Genomic DNA, 17597 nt, shown 5'->3' with positions numbered 1-17597 from the left:
TACCCATTCACTCCACTTGTCTTAGTCTTCTCGGTGCTTTGTTACATCCTCCTCACCCACTCACAATCCCACATCCGTTAGTGCTGTCAGCAGGCTTGGATATATTGTATCTGATTCCAGCAACCATTGTAAAGGGCATTGTGAACAGCTGGGCCTCAAGCACTGATCCCTGTGACACCTCAGCAACCTTCCTTTGTTAATTTCTATTTATTTATTTAGTGAATCTGGGTGTCACTGGCTAGGTCAGCATTTATTGCCCGTCCCTAGTTGCCCTTGAAGGTGGTGGTGAGCTGCCTTGTTGAACGCTGCAGTCCACCTGCTGTGGTTGACCTCCAATGCCATCAGGAAGGGAATCCCACGATTCTGAACCAGTGACTATGAAGGAGCGGTGATAAAATTCCGAGTCAGGATGGTGAATGGCTTGGAGGGAAACCTAAAGATGATGGTATTTCCATACATCTGCAGCCTTTGTCCTTCTCGATCGTCGTGGTCGTGAGTTGGGAAGGTGGTCTCTGAGGATCTTTGGTGAATCATTTCATTGCAGTATGTAGATAGTAAAACGCTGCTGCTGCTGCTGAGCGTTGATGGTGGAGCATTGTGGATGAAGGGACAGTCAGACTGGCTGCTTTGTTCTGGATGGTATCAAGCTTCTTGAGTGTTGTTGGGGCTGCACTCATCCAGACAAATTGGGAGTCTCCTATTACACTTCTGACTTATGTATTGTAGACGATGGACAGACCTTTGGAAGTCAGGATGTGAGTTGCTCGCCGCAGTATTCCTAGCGTCGGACCTGCTCTTATAGTTACTGTGTTCATGTGGCGAGACCAGTGAGTGTCTGAGCAATGACTACCAACCAGGAATTTGATACTGGGGGATTCAGTGATAGTAACACGATTGAATGCCAAGGGGCAGGTGAGATTGTATTTTATTGGTGATGGTCACGGAATGCCATTCGTGTGGGCTGAATATTACTTGCCACTTATCAGCCTGGATACTGTCCAGATCTTGTCGCATTTGAACATGGACTGTTTCAGTATCTGAGGAGCCACAAATGTTGCAGAATATTGTACAATCACTGGCGAACATCCCCACTTCTGACCTTAAAATGGAGGGAAGTTCATTGAAAACCTGAAGATGTTTTTGACCACTGCTCAAGGGGCTCCTACCGACGTGGAGCTGAGTTGACTGACCTTCATCAACCATGACCATCTTCCTACGTGTCAGGTATGATTCTAACCAGCGGGGAGTTTCCCTCTAATACCCATTGATTACAATGTTGCTAAAGCCCCTTCATACCACATTTGGTCGAAGGCAGCCTTGATTTAAAGGGCTATCGCTCTCACACCATCTCTGGAATTCAGCTCTTTTGTCCATGTTTAAACCAAGGTAATGAGGTCAGGAGCTGAGTGGTCCTGGTGGAGCCCAAACTGGACGTCATTGACCAGGGTATTGCTAAGCAGGTGCTGCTTAAAAGCACTGACCTTCCATCACTCTACTGATGATCGAGAGTCGACTGTTGCAGTGGTAATTGGCTGGAATAGATTTGTTCTGCTTTTTATATACAGAAGATACTTGGGGTAATTTTCACATAATCAGGGAATGCCATTGTAACTGATTGAAACGGTTTGGCTAGCGGAGTGGCAAGTTATGGAGCACAAGTTTACAGTACTATTGTTAGATTGTTCTCAGAGTATGGACCTTTTGGAGTATCCAGTATCTTCAACCGTTTCTGGATATCGCGCGAACTGAATCGAATTGGTCGATGACTGGTAACTGAATTGCTGAGGCCCATTGGAGGAGGCTGAAATCGATCATCCACTCAGCACTTCTGACTGAAGATTATTGCGAATGCGTCAGCTTTATCTTATACACTGAAGTGCTGGGCTCTTCCATCATAGAGGACTGGGTTATTTGTGGAATATCTTCCTCCAGTGAGATGTTTAATTGTCTCCAACGTTTCTCGACAAGGTGTGGAAAGACTGCAGAGCTTAGATCTGATCCTTTGCTTGTGGGATGACGTAGCTCTGTATATCACTTACTGCTTATGCTGTTTTGCTCACAAGTTGTCCTGTTTGGTGGCTTCAACTGGCTGACACCTCATTTTCAGGTATTCCCAGTGCTGCTCCTGCCATCCTGCACACTCCATTGAAACAATGTTGATCCTCTGGATTGATGGTAATTGTTGTTAGGGGATATGCCAGGTCATGAGGTTGTGTGAGTGTACAATTCTGCTCCTAGAGATGAACCACAGCACCTCATGGACACCCAGACTTGAGCTGCTAGATCTGTTCGAAGTCTGTCCTGTTTAGCACCGTGATACTACCACCCAAAATGGTGGAGGCTATTCCCAATGTGAAGTTGTGACTTTGTCTCCACAATGACAATACAGTGGCAACTCTTAATGATACTGTCATGGACGGATATTTCTGCAACTGGCAGATTAGTAAGGCTGTGATCAAGTATGTATTTTCCTCTTGTTTCTTCCTTCACCACTTACCAGTCTAGCAGTTATATCCTTTAGGACCCGGCCAGCTCGATCAGTATTGCTGTAACTGAGATACTCTTGGAGGTGGACATTGAAATCCTCCACCCAGAGTACATCTTGCATCCGTGCTTCCTCCAAGTGTTGTTCAGCATGGAGGAGTACTGATTCATCAGTTCAAACAGACTGGTAAATGGTAATCAGCAGGAGTTTCCTTTCCCATGTGTAAACTAATGCCATGAGACTTCATGGGATACAGAGTCACTGTTGAGGACTCCAAGTGCAACTCCATTCCAACTGTATCCCAATGTGTCACCACTTCTGCTGTATCCGTCCTGTTGATGAGACAGGAGATATCCGGGGAAGGTGATCGGGAGTCTGGGACATAGTCTGAAATGGATCATCCACTCAGTACTTCTGACTGAGGATTGTTGAGAATGAATCAGCCTTATCTTTTTCACTAAAGTTCTGGGCTCTTCCATCAGGAGGAAGGGGTTATTTGTGGAATCTCTTCCTCCGGTGAATTATGTAATTGTCCCCAAAGTTTCTTGACTAGATGTGGAAGGACTTATACCTTAAAGAATCATACCTTACAGACAATGTCAGGCTGTTGTTTGACGAGTCTGTTTATTTCTATTCATTGTTTCTTGCCAGCTGTCCCATTATAGAAACACGCCCATACATTAGCCCCATTCACTAAGATTTGATTATGCAAACTGCATTTGGAGCTGTACCAAAATTTTTCTAATAATCAAAATGTTTAACATATATTGCTTATCTTTCATTTGTTTCCCATTCATAAATCTATGTTAGTGTTCTCTATGACCATTACTTTCAACCCCAATAATTTCTCCTAAACCATTTACTTACTATGTACCATGTTCCAGGTACTCTATCATTTTCCCACACCAGACTTGGCTTTCCTTGTATTGTTTGAAAGTTTTGTGAAGACAGAACTGAAGTAGTGGCTTCATAGTTCTGACATTTCCCAGTTCCCCATTCTCTATTCTCTGATTTCAAACTGTGAGGAAACTGCACTTGTTACTCATATTTCTCACCTTGACATGATTTACCAAGTTATTACAGTTCACTCTGATAACCCTTGTGAATATACTCTTCAGAAACTCATCAATTCCCGCCTTAAACTGCTCAATAATTGATCTTCCACACCATACACTCACAGGAGCACAGACTCTGTGCCAACAGAAGTACAGCACGATCTATATTAGTTCCACTTTCCTACAGCAGGCCCATAGCCTGGAATGTTATGACACTTCCAATTGCTCGTCCAAGTACGTTTTAATGATTGCGAGGTTACCTGTGATAATTTCCCTCTCAGGAAGTAATCTCAGAACACAACACCCTCGAGCTGAAAAAATGTTAAATCCTCTCTAACTTTAACGTTTCACTTTAAGAGTGTGCTCCGTTGTTCTTAACCCTCTGACTAAAAGGAACAGCTGCTGTCTATCCACCCTGTCCGTGTCGCTCATCATCTTATCCTTCTGAATCACGGACCGCTCAGCTTTCTCTGCTCCAAAGTAAACAACCCGAGCTTATCCAGCCTCTCTCCATAGCTGATATGCTCCATCCTAGATAACATCCTGGTGAATCATCTCTGCACCCTCACCAGTACAATCCATCCTTCCTGGAATGTGGCTCCCAGAACTATATACAATACTCCATTTTGTCCGAACCAAAGCCCTGAAAGCTCTTATAATGTACGCTCTGATTAGGAAACACAACACCCAAGGTCCAATTCTTAACTAGTCCATTAACCTGTCCAGTCACATTCAGGGATGTGTGGAGAAGCACAATCTGAGCTTTCCAGTGTTCTGCCTTTCAATGAGTCCTCCCCTGCCTGGTTCCTTCTCCCAAAGTGCAGCACCTCATATTTATCAGGGTTACAGTCTATCTGCCATTGATCTGCCCATCTAACCATTCCATCTGCATCTTCCTGTAACTTAAGGCCTTTCTCCACTCTGCTAACCACCCAGCCAATCTTTATGTCAAACATACACTTAATTATCACACCTTCCCCACTCTCCACCTAGCCCCCTCCACATTCACATCTGTATATTTTTATGAATAACACAAACAATAAGGGACACAGCACTGATCTCTGTGGTACACCAGGGGACACTGGTCTCCAGTCAAGCAAACACCCTTCTCCCACCACCCTCTGTCTCCTGCTACTAAGACAGTATTCATTGTAACTTGTCAATCCTTCATATTGTGAGATTTTACTTTATTTTTCAGTTTCCCAGGTGGAAATTTGTCAAAGGCCTTCCTCCAAAACTAAATAATCGACCTCCTCAAACTAATTCAATCAAATTCATTGGATGTGACTTCCTTCTGATAATGTCATGATAATTATCCCTGATCAAAACTTGTGACTCTGATTGGAGTTCGATTTTCTCCTTCCCTTTTTTCTCCTGCAGTTTCCTTAACATGATCTAATACTCGCTCGTCTATAGTTCCCTGGTCTATCTCTCCCACCCTTACTGTGAAGTGGACTCGTATTAGCAGTTCTCCAGTTCTCTGGTATGTCCCCTATGGTCAGATTCTAATTAAACTATTTAGTCAGGGTCTTTCCTCCTTCGACCCCAACAGCCGCCTGTGATACAACTCATTAAGACATGGAGATTGTTCCAAATTTATACAGAACAAAGCATCAAATACAATCTCGTCTTTTACATCAATCTATTCAAGAGCTTCCTAGTCCATCTTCTTGAATTCTCTACCTGCGTCCTCCTTCTCCCAAGGAAAATAGATGTGAAAGTCTCATGTAACAATCCATCAATGTTCTCCAGCTTGACACACAGAATTCCCCTTTGGTTTCTAATGGACACTAGCTGTTTGCTGATTATTCTCTTCTAATTGTCCGTGTAGAATATCGTGGGATTCTTCCAGCTCTCGCCTACTTGTAATTCTCCATGTCCTTCTGTTATTCAGTCCCCTTATGCTACTATGTTTTTCTGCAATCACCTCTCATGTTTTGAAACTCGAGATCACAGGCTGAGTTTCCACATCAGACAGTCTTGCCATCTTAGGGATTACTCTGGATAATACCTTTTGCAGTTCCTCTGTAGTCAATATGTTCTTTCTTAGATTGGGACTCCAAACGGTACACAATACTCTAAGTGTAGTCTCATGAACACTCGATGCACGACATCCTCTACATTCCAATTGCATTCACATGAATGTAAACCTAAATTTTATGTTTCCATTTGCATATGTTCTTCCCAATACCTTCATTTTAACTTTTCTGATGAGCTTACTGTGTGAGTTTTTAAAAAGATCTCATGAATCTCCAACTATACGTTATCCATTTGTTCTTAATTGCCTATGTCCACAAGAATTATCTTTAAACCATTCAAAAAGAATATTTACCACTTCTGGTTTTCCTTTCATCGGTACATTCTCACACTCCCCAGTTATGTTATTACCTTCTAAATATCTAGTAGCATTTTCTTTGTAATCGAGTCCACCAGACACCTGACTGCGGATGACAAGATAACTGGTCTGTCGTTCACCATTCTCCAAATTCATCCTTTCTTAAACTAGTGGATAATATTTATAACCTTTTCCTTATCCAGATTGGCGAAATGACTTTCGGGAATGTGTCGGAAAATAAAGTGAAAATCCGCAATGCAATAAACATGTCTATTGCTGCTTCCTCTGAAATGCTTAAAATGAAGTACATCTAGTCTGTCAGATTTCTTAATGCTCAATCCAGCTTTCTTTTCAAAGATAACCTCAACACTGATAAGAATGATCTTAGACTTTACTTACACAAGTCCCATGGTCACTTGGTATTTATGGGAAAATTTCTGGCCATTCTTCCAAGAAGGTAGACACCAAATAAACTGTTTCTTTTCCCTGCGATTTCTCTTCTCTGCAATAAATCATCCTGAACGTGCACCAACTGTTCCACATTTGATCTTGCTTTTATTTTTTTTCATACATTGATAGATTTTTTTTAGCTTTCTTTATGTTTTTCTTTCGTTTGCACGCTTTTTCTCTTTCTGATTTTCTTCTCAGTTACTTGGTCATCCTTTGCTGGGTCCGACTTTTCTCTGAATCCACTGGCTTACTGCAACACTTGGCATTTTTCTAAGCTGCCTCCTTTCATCTAATAGGTAGAAGAAGGTGGGGATGAAAGTGAGAGTCGGAGAGGAGGGTGGACCAGATTGATAGGGAGGAAGGTGGACACATAGGAACATTCAAAAGGGCGGTGCTGACTTGGAAGGTTGAAGTAGGATAAGGTGGGATTAGGGGAAATGGGGAAATCAACGATGATCCCCTGTGTTTGGAGGGTCCCAAGGCAGAAGAGGAGGCTTTCTTACTCCAGGCTTCTGGTGGCTCGGGTTCTGCGATGGAGCAGGCCCAGGACTCTCATGTCCTTGGCAGAGTGGGAAGGGGAGTTATAGTGCTCAGCCACTAGGTGATGGTGTCGTTCAATGTGGCTGTCCCAGAGATGTTCCCTGAATTGATCTACAAGTTGACCTCCTGCCTCGCCAATGTAGAGAAGACCACATTGGGTTTAATGAATGCAGTAGATCAGGCGTTCTGTCTCCCTTCGTTACCTATCAATTTCAACCCCACCGTCATCTACCTATCGCAATCCCACCTACCTCCCCCCTGCTGCACCATCTTCTCATTTATCTCTCAGCCCCCTTGGCCCATAAGCTTCATTCCTGATGAAGGGCTTATGCCCAAAACATCGATTTATCTGCTCTTCGTATGCTGCCTGACTGTGCTTTTCCAGCACCACATTCTTCGACTCTGATCTCCAGCATCTCTAGTCCCCCCTTTCTCCTCACACCTCCATGGTCTGCATGACTCAGATTTCAAACGGTTACTTCAAATACAACAAAAATTGTCGTGTACTCAAACAGCATAAAAGAAATCCAATACATTGTGGTCACTGTTCCCAAAATGTCCTTTCCGGCAAAATTTTCAATTAGCTCTTCTGATCACTCAACACCAATTCCTAAATACCCTGATCTCGAGCTCAGTGCTAAACATAATGTTCATGTAAACCATCTCACACGCTCATGTAATCCTTTTTCCCAGCATTAGCATTCAATTGGGTTAACACAGTTTAGATATAATTTAAATATATATTATTATTGCAGTACTCACAAATGTGAATATCTCATTTCCTGTTTTATTTCATGTCCATCTTTTGTATTGCACCTTTAACTTTGAAATATAACTCCCATCAATGTTTTCTCCACCTTACCAGATACTGTGGAATCTGAGCGATGTGGGCTCTGGGGAGATTAATGTTAGAGATCATTTCGCCACATCATTTATGATCTTCTCAAACTCTTAATTTCTCCAGATCTCCCGTTATGCTGTGGCGTAGAGAAAGACAATGATCTTCCAACAATGCTCTGTATTCTACCAGAGAGGTGAGACAGCTCTAACCTGGGTGAGAACCTTACAACAGTCTGGTAAAGTGTTGCTGCTGCTGTACAGGGTCTTAGTGAGATCACATCTGGAGTAGTTTGTACAGATTTAATCTCTCCAATGATGAAAGGATATTGTTATATTGGAAGCAGCTCAGAGGTGGTTCCCTCAACTGATTTCTGCAATGAAGGTGCTAGCTTATAACGAAAGGATGATCAGATTGGCCCAGTAGCCATTGGAGTTTACAAAAATTAAGGATGATCTTATTTCAACATAGATGACAGAAGGAGTCAACAAGTGAAGTGAACTACACAGATAGTGGAGAAACCATTCCGTTCTGCAGCCTGTTACACAGGAACAACAGGAGGATATTCAGGCCTTCGACCCTGTTACACCAGAATAGGACGAGGCTATTCATCCCCTGGAACCTGACATACATTTACAGGAGGCCAAAGCCACTCTAGCCTATAACAGTACGCCATGCTGCACCAGTATCCTGTTAAACAGCAACAGGATCAGTCCATTCAGCCTCCAAGTCTGTAACATAGGAACTGGAAGAGGTCACACAGTGACTGGAGATTGTAACACTGGGATAACAGGAGGCCATTCAGATCCACCGAGTCTATTGCAAGGGAATTGGATAGGATAAAAACTATCTATGACTTCTTTCATGAGAAAGGAAGAGGTAATTTAGACACGTGTCTGTTGTCTGGGAACAAGAGAATACCAATCAATCCCTCGGTCCCATCTCCCGGATACATGAGGAGACCGTTCAATTTTTCCATGGAGAAGTATGACAAGACCCATCAGCTCCTCAAAATGTTACCCAGCAACAGGAAGATTCATTAATCTCCCAATCCTCTAAAGCATTAATAGGAGGAGGTCATTCCAGCCTTGGAGATGACAACATGGGAACACCAGAAAGACATCAGCCCATCGAGTTTGTACACCAGCAGGATGATGAGACCATTCAGCCACACATGACTCTTACACCGCACTGGACCAGATCTCTTAAAAACGTGTGCCCATTAAATAGGAATTCAAAGAAAACGTAAAGGTTTTCGAAAGGGAAGAACTTATAATAGTGGTATACACTCGGGATTAAAGTGTAACAATACACTATTGTAATTTAAGGCTAATTGTTAGAGTCCATTGTTCAGGACATGTGCAAAGTTAATCCACAATCCGTCAAAGTCAACATGGTTTTACAAAGGACAATCAAGTTTGAAGTGTTTGCTTGAGTTATTTGTCACAAACAAGGTAGATCATGGGAGATGGAACATTTCTGGTCTTCCTGAAGGCATTGGATATGTCGCTTCTCCAAAGAGTAAATGGTAAGATCAGACAACATGGGTTTAGGAGTAAATTATTAGCTTGGATGGAGGATTGGTTAACAAACAAAATATAGTCAGGTGGAATAAATGTGTCATTTTATTTTTGTCAAATGCAATTTGTGGGTGCCATTGATTTCACATGCCTCAACCATTTGCGATCGATGGTATTACTTTACTCGGTTGATGGGATAGAAAATAAGAAGACACATTTTCAGATGACTCTCACATCGGTGGGAAATTACTTCGGAATGATGATGCAAGAGATTTTAAAACTATATGGATAGGCTGGGTGAATGGGCCAACAGTTGGCAAGGAAACCTAAAGTGAATAAATATGGGGCTATTCAAGTTGGCCAGTATAATAGAAAGACAAATTATTATCTAAATGGAGAGAAAGTTCAAAGTGCTTAGGTGCAGAGGGATCTGGGTGTCTGCTTGCATATCACAGAAAACCTGGCTGTGGGTACTGCAAGTAATGAGGAATGCAAGCATAATTTCAGTGTTTATTTATAAAAGGATAGAGTAGAAAGGGAGGGAGTGTTGCTGTAGCTATGCAAGGCATTAGTGAGGATGTAACTGGAGTACAGTTTGGGTGTCCTGCAGAATGAGATATTTCTATTGGAGGCAATTCAGAAGAGCTTCATTAGATTGATTCCATATTTGAAGTGTTTGCCTTATGAAGAGAAATTGAGCAGTTTATGAGAATGAAAGGAGATCTCGTTGAGGTCTGTAAAATGTTAAAGGTAATTGAAAGTATAGATGTGGAGTGGATTTTTTTTCATGTGGCGTAATCTACAATGAGAGACTAGAGTTTTAGATGGAGAGATGGCAGGAAAGTGGAACAGAGGCTGTGGTGACATCAGCCTCATCGAGGGGTTGGATTCCTCACAGATGCTCCTTGTTCTTACTCGACTCTTCTACTGTGTTGCACAGGAATGGGGGAGGACTGGGTATCATACAGAAGCAGGCAGTCAGGATAAATCAGTCTCAATCAGTTAGACAGAACGTAACCAGTAGGGTTACACGGTGACCAGCGCTGGGTTCTCAACTATTTACAGTCTATATTAATGAATAGGAGGACGGAACACATATACAGATGCTGTTTGGTGATGCCGCTGTGGTAAGCAAGAGATTAAATTATCATGAGAGGGTGAATAGTCTGCAAATAGATTCAGAGAGGTAAAGGCAATAGGTAATAGTTTGGCAGGTGGAATTTACATGATATAACCTGTCATTTCATTTACAGGAATAATGGAAAGCAACATGTTGCTAAAATGGAGAGGGATTACAGGACCTAATGATACTGTGTACTGGGGGGTTCACTCAGACCCGTTCGGACAGGGGAGATTTTTCTCCATCCCTGATCGTCACATCCCAGACACTCAAAGTGACCCTATTGCTCTCCGTACACATGGAATACTTTGATGTGGTTGATTGGTGATAGGGATGATATTTTTGAAACGTGTATCAAGGGGACAGCCTTTATCCAAGATATATTAATTTCTTTCTACGTGGAGACCCGATGACGATGGGAATGGCTGACTCCTTCTGAATGAAGAGGCCGTGACTGCCACCAGGACAGTGAGTATTCACCAACATGATGTACTGTGATGGGCACAATGTAACATTAATAGAGAGAGAGAGAGAGCTCCTTCAGTTCCTCAACCTCTCCCCATTGACATGGATACTCTGCAGATGCCATATGCACCACCGGGAATCCCACTATACTTGATACACCCGGCATCTCCCTGCTGTGGGAGAAGCAATATATTTACCTTATCCACCACATATATCCTCCATCACCGAATGGTGACATTGATGTTGAGATAATGGGAAATGATGGATATGTCACCTAGTCCTGTCTGGAATGTTCTGGATCATAGAAACTGAATGAAACTGTGACCCTAACAGCCACTGGCAGCACCATCCTCCCCCTGGTGTAAAGCTGTAGGTCGTGTTGAAGGAGGTGACACTGCTCTGTGACCAGCTCCTTGTTCAGTCAGGGTCCCCTCACACTCTGCTCCTGGGTCAAGTGGAGTTTGGGAAGCTGTTCCTGGAAAACCCAGGGTGGATACAGCTGATCCCTTTCCCCACACACACTCACTGTGTGGTTTCAGAGCTTCCACTCTCTGCAGCCTCTGCTCCATTTGGAGTTCATGTTGCAGGCTCAGATGCTGTAATTACAGTCCCCATGCTCCATCAAGAGTTGTGTCGCCAAATCCTTAGGTATCCCTAAATGTCTGAGGCAACTTACAGCACAATCTCCAGCAAAACATCCCCTGCCCCTCCACTAAATTTTCAATTGCAGAAGCCAGTAAGAAGCCCCTCGCTACAAGTGTTTTCGACCAGACCAGATCCCCCCAAAATATTTCCAGAAGGCCGTTTAGAACCAAAACCTTCCTTATTTTGAATATAGATGTAAAGTGTGCGTTCCAGATATGTTGTGATTAGTCAAACCACTCGACATTAAGCAAAATATAATCTATTCAAATGCTTTAGTGAAAATACAATCAAAGAAAATAACATTTTGGGATAGCCTATATTTTGGAACACTTACACAAGCAATAGATACCGTACCTTCTTGGTTTACACCACTTGGCACAAAGATATATTCAAATACAGATCCTTACAGCAGTTTTCCAATCCAGGAGGAAACAACATCAACAGAGATCTCAGAGAAAAGCAGCTGGGGATCATGTATTGAAACTTCCCACCCTTCTGGGATCCCCAGCAGCTTCTGAATGCTGCAGCTAAAAACAAAATGAGGAAATCTGGTCTGGGCGAGCTGGCCATTGCCCTTCTAATGTTACCTCCGTTTTAATGAAACCTAAAATCTCAGTTATTTATTTAAACTGTTTTCAGACAGCAGTTCTGCACCTCTGCCTTTAAAACCTCTCTTCAAAACAAAAACCCAAGAGAAAATAACCTTTTTACAGTGATAGTATACTCACGACTCCATCTTTACTAAAATAATCCATCAATACACAAAGGTGGATTCATTTTAGGCATCCTAATCATCCTCTATTAGTCGACTGAAATGTATATATATTACATTGACTCTGAGCATACAAATATTCACATCTGTTTCGATTTCAGTCAGTTTACTACTGCCACAGAATGCCTTTGTTTTTCTTCATCCAAGTCTCCACAAAGTGCCCAAACTTTGTTTTCTCGCCCCGTCACCTGTGTAGTTTTAAACTGAATGGCAGCAATAATAAGCTCAATCGAAACTGACTGGTATTTTTCTCCCTAAACTTCTCCAAAATCTTTAAGGGGCCACGATCAGTGATCAAGATTTGTCTCAGGTATGTTATTGGCAATGTAACGCCAACCCCAAGCTCAAGGCCTCCTTCCCCATTGTGGAATAAATCTGTTGATGTTTCCACTGGACACTCCAACCACACGTTACATAATGGAGCACTTCTCATCTCTCCAATAGTCCCTCTGAATGACATAGCTCCTCATGTCTCAGCATAAAAGAATTACATGCTCTGTACCTCTTAATGCTTTAATCTCTTTACCTGCTACTCCTGGCCTATGCCAGTAAACCTTACCAAGACCTCGCACATTCTTCTCCATCTCTCACAGAAACCAAACTTTGATTTCGGAACTCAATCATCATCAGCAGCCATTTCAGCTTCTAATCTTGCCATTGTAACTCTCTGCTCTTCCACACGAATTCTCACGACTGCAGAAAGTGAATTATTGAACTTCTCCAAAATAAGAATTTCTCAAAAAGTGTCATAGGTTTGCTCTGTTTTAAATACCCTTACCCACCTTTCGAAATTACTTTGTTTGATTCTTTCAAACTCAATGTGCGTTTTACCAGAGACCCTCTTTTAGATTCCTGTAACGTTGTCTGTCAGTGTCTGGCCCAAGCTCATAAGCACTTCAGATGGCTTTCTTCACCACTCCATACTGGCCAGATACCTCATCCGATAGGGATGCAAATGCCTATCAGCTTTGGATCAACGACATGGTCACTGGTGTCTGCATTTGTTTAGCCACTTTCTCAAATGAAATTCAAAAGGCTTCCCCATCCTTCTCATTAAATTTAGAGAATGCCTGGATGCATTTAAACAGAACCCTGTTAGGCCATTGGTTACAATAGGGTTGCTCAACCGCACTATCCTCCTCATCCCACCGACCTTCTACCTTCATCTCCGCCTTCTATATCAACTTTCCTCTCTAATTGCTAACTTTTGAAGTTGGAACTCTCTGCTTTTCTTCTCTCCTTTTCTCTCTTTCTTCTTCATTTCCATTTCTTTCATTTCTACTTTTCATCATAATTCAAACTCTTTCAATTCCTTCTCATGATCAAAGAGCATCATTTGAAATTGAATTCCAGCCACTTCCAAAGAGTCTGATGGCGGTTCCACTGAATGTAATTGCCGATCTATAGCTGTAATTATCTCTCATTTTCTCACAGACAATCGTAACCCCAACTCCAGGTTGTTTGTCAATACCTACAGCTTTGCCTTCATTACCTTTCGTAAAACCCCCAACCTCACTTTTCCAGACCCAGAGAACTCTTAGTGACTGAATCTTTATAACAAAATACTGTTTAAACCAACCGCATTCAACGTCCGGAAAAAAAACACTATCAACTACCATACGCGACCTTTGTACCCAATAGCCTCCTGGTGCATACTCTCCAGTGTCTGCGTGAGCTTATTCTGGATGATTTGGTTTCCTCCCACAATCGAAAGATGTGCATGCCAGGTGTATTGGCCATGCTAAATTGTTCATAGTTTTCAGGGATGTGTGGGTTAGTTGCCTTCGTCGGGGTAAATGTGTAATAATAGGGTAGAGGAATGGGTCTGGATAGGTTACTCCTCGTAGGGTCAGTGTGGACTTGTTGGGGGGAAGAATGGCCTGTTTGCAAATTCTAAACCCAATGTTGTTTTATCGATTTAGAACCGGACAAGAGTCCCCAGTTTGCTCTAGTCGAACCAGGCTGCCTCAAATTAGTTTAAGAAGGTAGGTTGGATGCCAACCTTTCATAATTTTAAAGGTAGATGTGAGTTGGGTGTTCCAGATGTCAAACTATTCAAACCACTCACCTTTCAGCAAAACACAATATATTTAAACACTCTAATGAAAATCCATAAAAAATGAAGATGAATTTAGAATAATTTAACTATTGGAAACCTTAACCGAATAATGGATACAGTACCTTCTACTAATGAACTGTTCCAATATATCATCATCCCACAAACACATCCCTTGGCAAAAAGGACCATTCAGGCATGCATTCTTGCATACAGTTCTCCAATCCAGGAGGAAACAGCATCAAGTGAGGTTGCAGAGAGAATAGCATCTGTGGATAACTTACTGAAACTTACAACTCTTCTGGGACCCCAAGCACCCGGTGCTTGTTATAGGTACAATAAAAAACTAGAAATCCTGGTCTGTGCCAGCTGGCCAATGTTACTGCTATTTATTTAAAAACCCTAAAAGGCCCATTATATTGTTACTTGAGCCGTGTTCAGTAGGAAGTTTTTGCCTTTAAGAACGCTTACTTAAACAATGGAGAAAATAACCTTTTATTTAAAAAGTACTGCATTATCAGGCAATTTAGATGCTTGGTCCTTTACTCCTTTGGTCCTTAGGAACGCACATGGAGGAAACAATTTTAAATAAGAACAACAGGCAGGCTTTTTGTTAATCAGTAGAAAGAACGAAAGAAGTTTCATGGACACATAAGGTAAAGTGTTTCAGAATGTTAAAATAAAGGCATTGCCAGACAAAACAGCAATATACCTTGGCGTGCACATGAATGACAGGTGGATGGGAGTTTGGTGTGAGTTCAAATCAGATTTGCTGAGGAAGGTTTGAAGCCGGGAGCGTCAGCAGCAGATGATTGGCTTCATTAAGACTGTACTTCATAGCTCAAGATTCAAACAGCAGATGGACTAAACCATTGAGATATATTCTGGAGTGGTGAGAAGTTTAAGTTAGAAATGATCAGGGAATGGTGTCAAGAATCAGTTCATAGTCAAAGGGATCTCCCACAGTTGTGACTTGACTGCTTCAGCTGCAGATATTGGCCAGGAATTTGATGGAAACAGTGGAAGGAAGTGGAGTTTGTAACCAGAAGAGTAGACAGTGACCTCCATGGTCTTAACAGCAAAGGCAATGATACAATGCATTGTTGTTCAACCCTGAAACTGAACAGATCAACATAGAGACCCGTGAGTAACACTGCCAGAGCAGAGAGCGAGACAGTAATTGAACACGTTCATTAATGTAGTTAGTAGTGGTCTGTAGAAAGAATATCTGGATGGAGGGATTCAATAGGAACAATAATAGTGGCAGGAAGTGCAGACTATATGAAATAACAATCATATAGTCATAACTGGTTTATAGAAAACAAAATCTGGATAGTGACACTTACCAGGAACACCAACGATAGCCAGGAAGGGATAATAAAAGTATTGAATAATGAGAAGAGCGTAATAGATCCACAATGATAATGACAACCAATCAAATGCAGAAAGATACCAAACATAATCGGATTAGCTCCTGTCTCTTGTTGGAATATTCCTGTCTAATGTTCTCAGATTCTGATCCATTGTTGGAATATTCCTGTCTAATGTTCTCAGATTCTGATCCATTGTTGGAACATTCCAGTCTAATTATCCCAGATTCTGATCCATTGTTAGAACATTCCAGTCTAATGTTCTCAGATTCTGATCCATTGTTGTAACACTCCAGTCTAATGTTCTCAGATTCTGATCTCTCCTCCCCCTCTCTCTGGATCTGCTGATCCCTATCAGTGCTGATGCTGATGCTCCCGCTCATGTTATGGGTTGACACATTGAACGGAGCACATTTATCATTAAAAGATGGAAACCCTCCACTGGGATAATTAGAATCTATGGAAATTGGCATTAATCGCAGTTACTGAATACATAGACTCAATTAACCAAATCAATACATCACTTTTCATTTACTGGTATTGGACCTAATGGAAGAGGTTGCTGAGGGATGGACCATAAATCTTTCAATATTTTAAATCGTTTTTCCCCTTGTATATGAGAGTATTAACAGAACACTGCAGCGGTCTATATATGTTCCACTCTGTTTATGAAAGGAGGCAGTTATAAAATAACAGATCTGCTGCGTAAAAAAAAAACGTCGGGTGGACAAGTTTCTAGATACCTGAAACAAAGTACGGTACGTCTTGACCAGTGTGGGGCTACTCCTGGTTTTAATGCCCTGTTGTCAAATCCTATCATCACCTTGAGACAGAGCATTGAGACTGCTGCTCAGGAACAGGCCAAAGCAATTCAGTACCTATGGGCCTCTTACAGAGGAATAGGAGAAGGCCATTTAGCCCATATTAGCCTGTTGCAACTTGAAAAGGTGGAAAGTTGGAATAATTGTGCATTTTGCCAACAGAATTATTCAAAGCAAAGGGATGTGTCGCTGCAGCTGTATGAGGTGTCACTGAGAGGGCACCTGGAGTACATTGTGTTGTTTGTGTTTCTGTAACTGAGAAGGAATGGGTCTCCATTAGATACAGTTTACCGGCTGCTCGTAATCCATGGCTTGCTGTGTCTCGGATCTGTTACACAGGAACAGGAGGAGGCCATGCAGCCTCTCGAGTGTGTTATAGAAGAACTGGAGGAGGTCATTAAGTCTCTTGGGTCTATCACAGAGGGACAGCATTTACAGTGTAATACAAAGGGACAGGAGGAGCCTATTCAGTCTCTCAAGCCCGTTATAGAGGCACAGGAAGTGTTTATTTAACTTTCAAGTTTGTTATGCATAAATATTAGTTTTACATTAGTTATGGAATCGGAAATACCTGATGTCAACATTAAATTTCTAACTTCGAATGAGGCCAGTTTTGAAAATGTTAGATGTGCCTTGTGAGAGGCTGATTGGGATAACCTATTTACAGGTAAACGGATGGTTGGTAAATGCAAAGCCATCAAAACGGGGTTTCAAAGAGTCCAGAGCCAACGTGTTCCTATTAGTGAGATGGGCAAGGCTGGTGGGTACAGGGAGTGCTGGATGGCTAGATATATTGATGCTCTGGTCAAGGTAAGGAAGGAGGCATATGTCAGACAAACAGAGCTGAGATCAAGTGAATCCCGAGAGGTGTATCAGGGCAGCAAGTGTATCGTCAATGGGGAAATCAGGCCAGAAAACTGTGGACAAGAGATGGCTTTAGAAATTGGGTTAATGAGGCATTGAAGAAATTCTACAAATCCTTTAATGGCAAAATATTAACTAGAGAGTGAATAGGGTCCCTTAAAGATCAGGAAGGCTACTTACTTATGGAACCACAACAGATGTGAGGGATACGAAACAAGTATTTCTCCTCAATATTTAATGTGGGGGAGGTTACAAGAGCGA

The sequence above is a fragment of the Chiloscyllium punctatum genome, chromosome 31 (assembly GCF_047496795.1).
Source record: "Chiloscyllium punctatum isolate Juve2018m chromosome 31, sChiPun1.3, whole genome shotgun sequence".
NCBI classification, from domain to species: domain Eukaryota; kingdom Metazoa; phylum Chordata; class Chondrichthyes; order Orectolobiformes; family Hemiscylliidae; genus Chiloscyllium; species Chiloscyllium punctatum.
Note: the sequence above shows the minus strand (reverse complement) of the source record.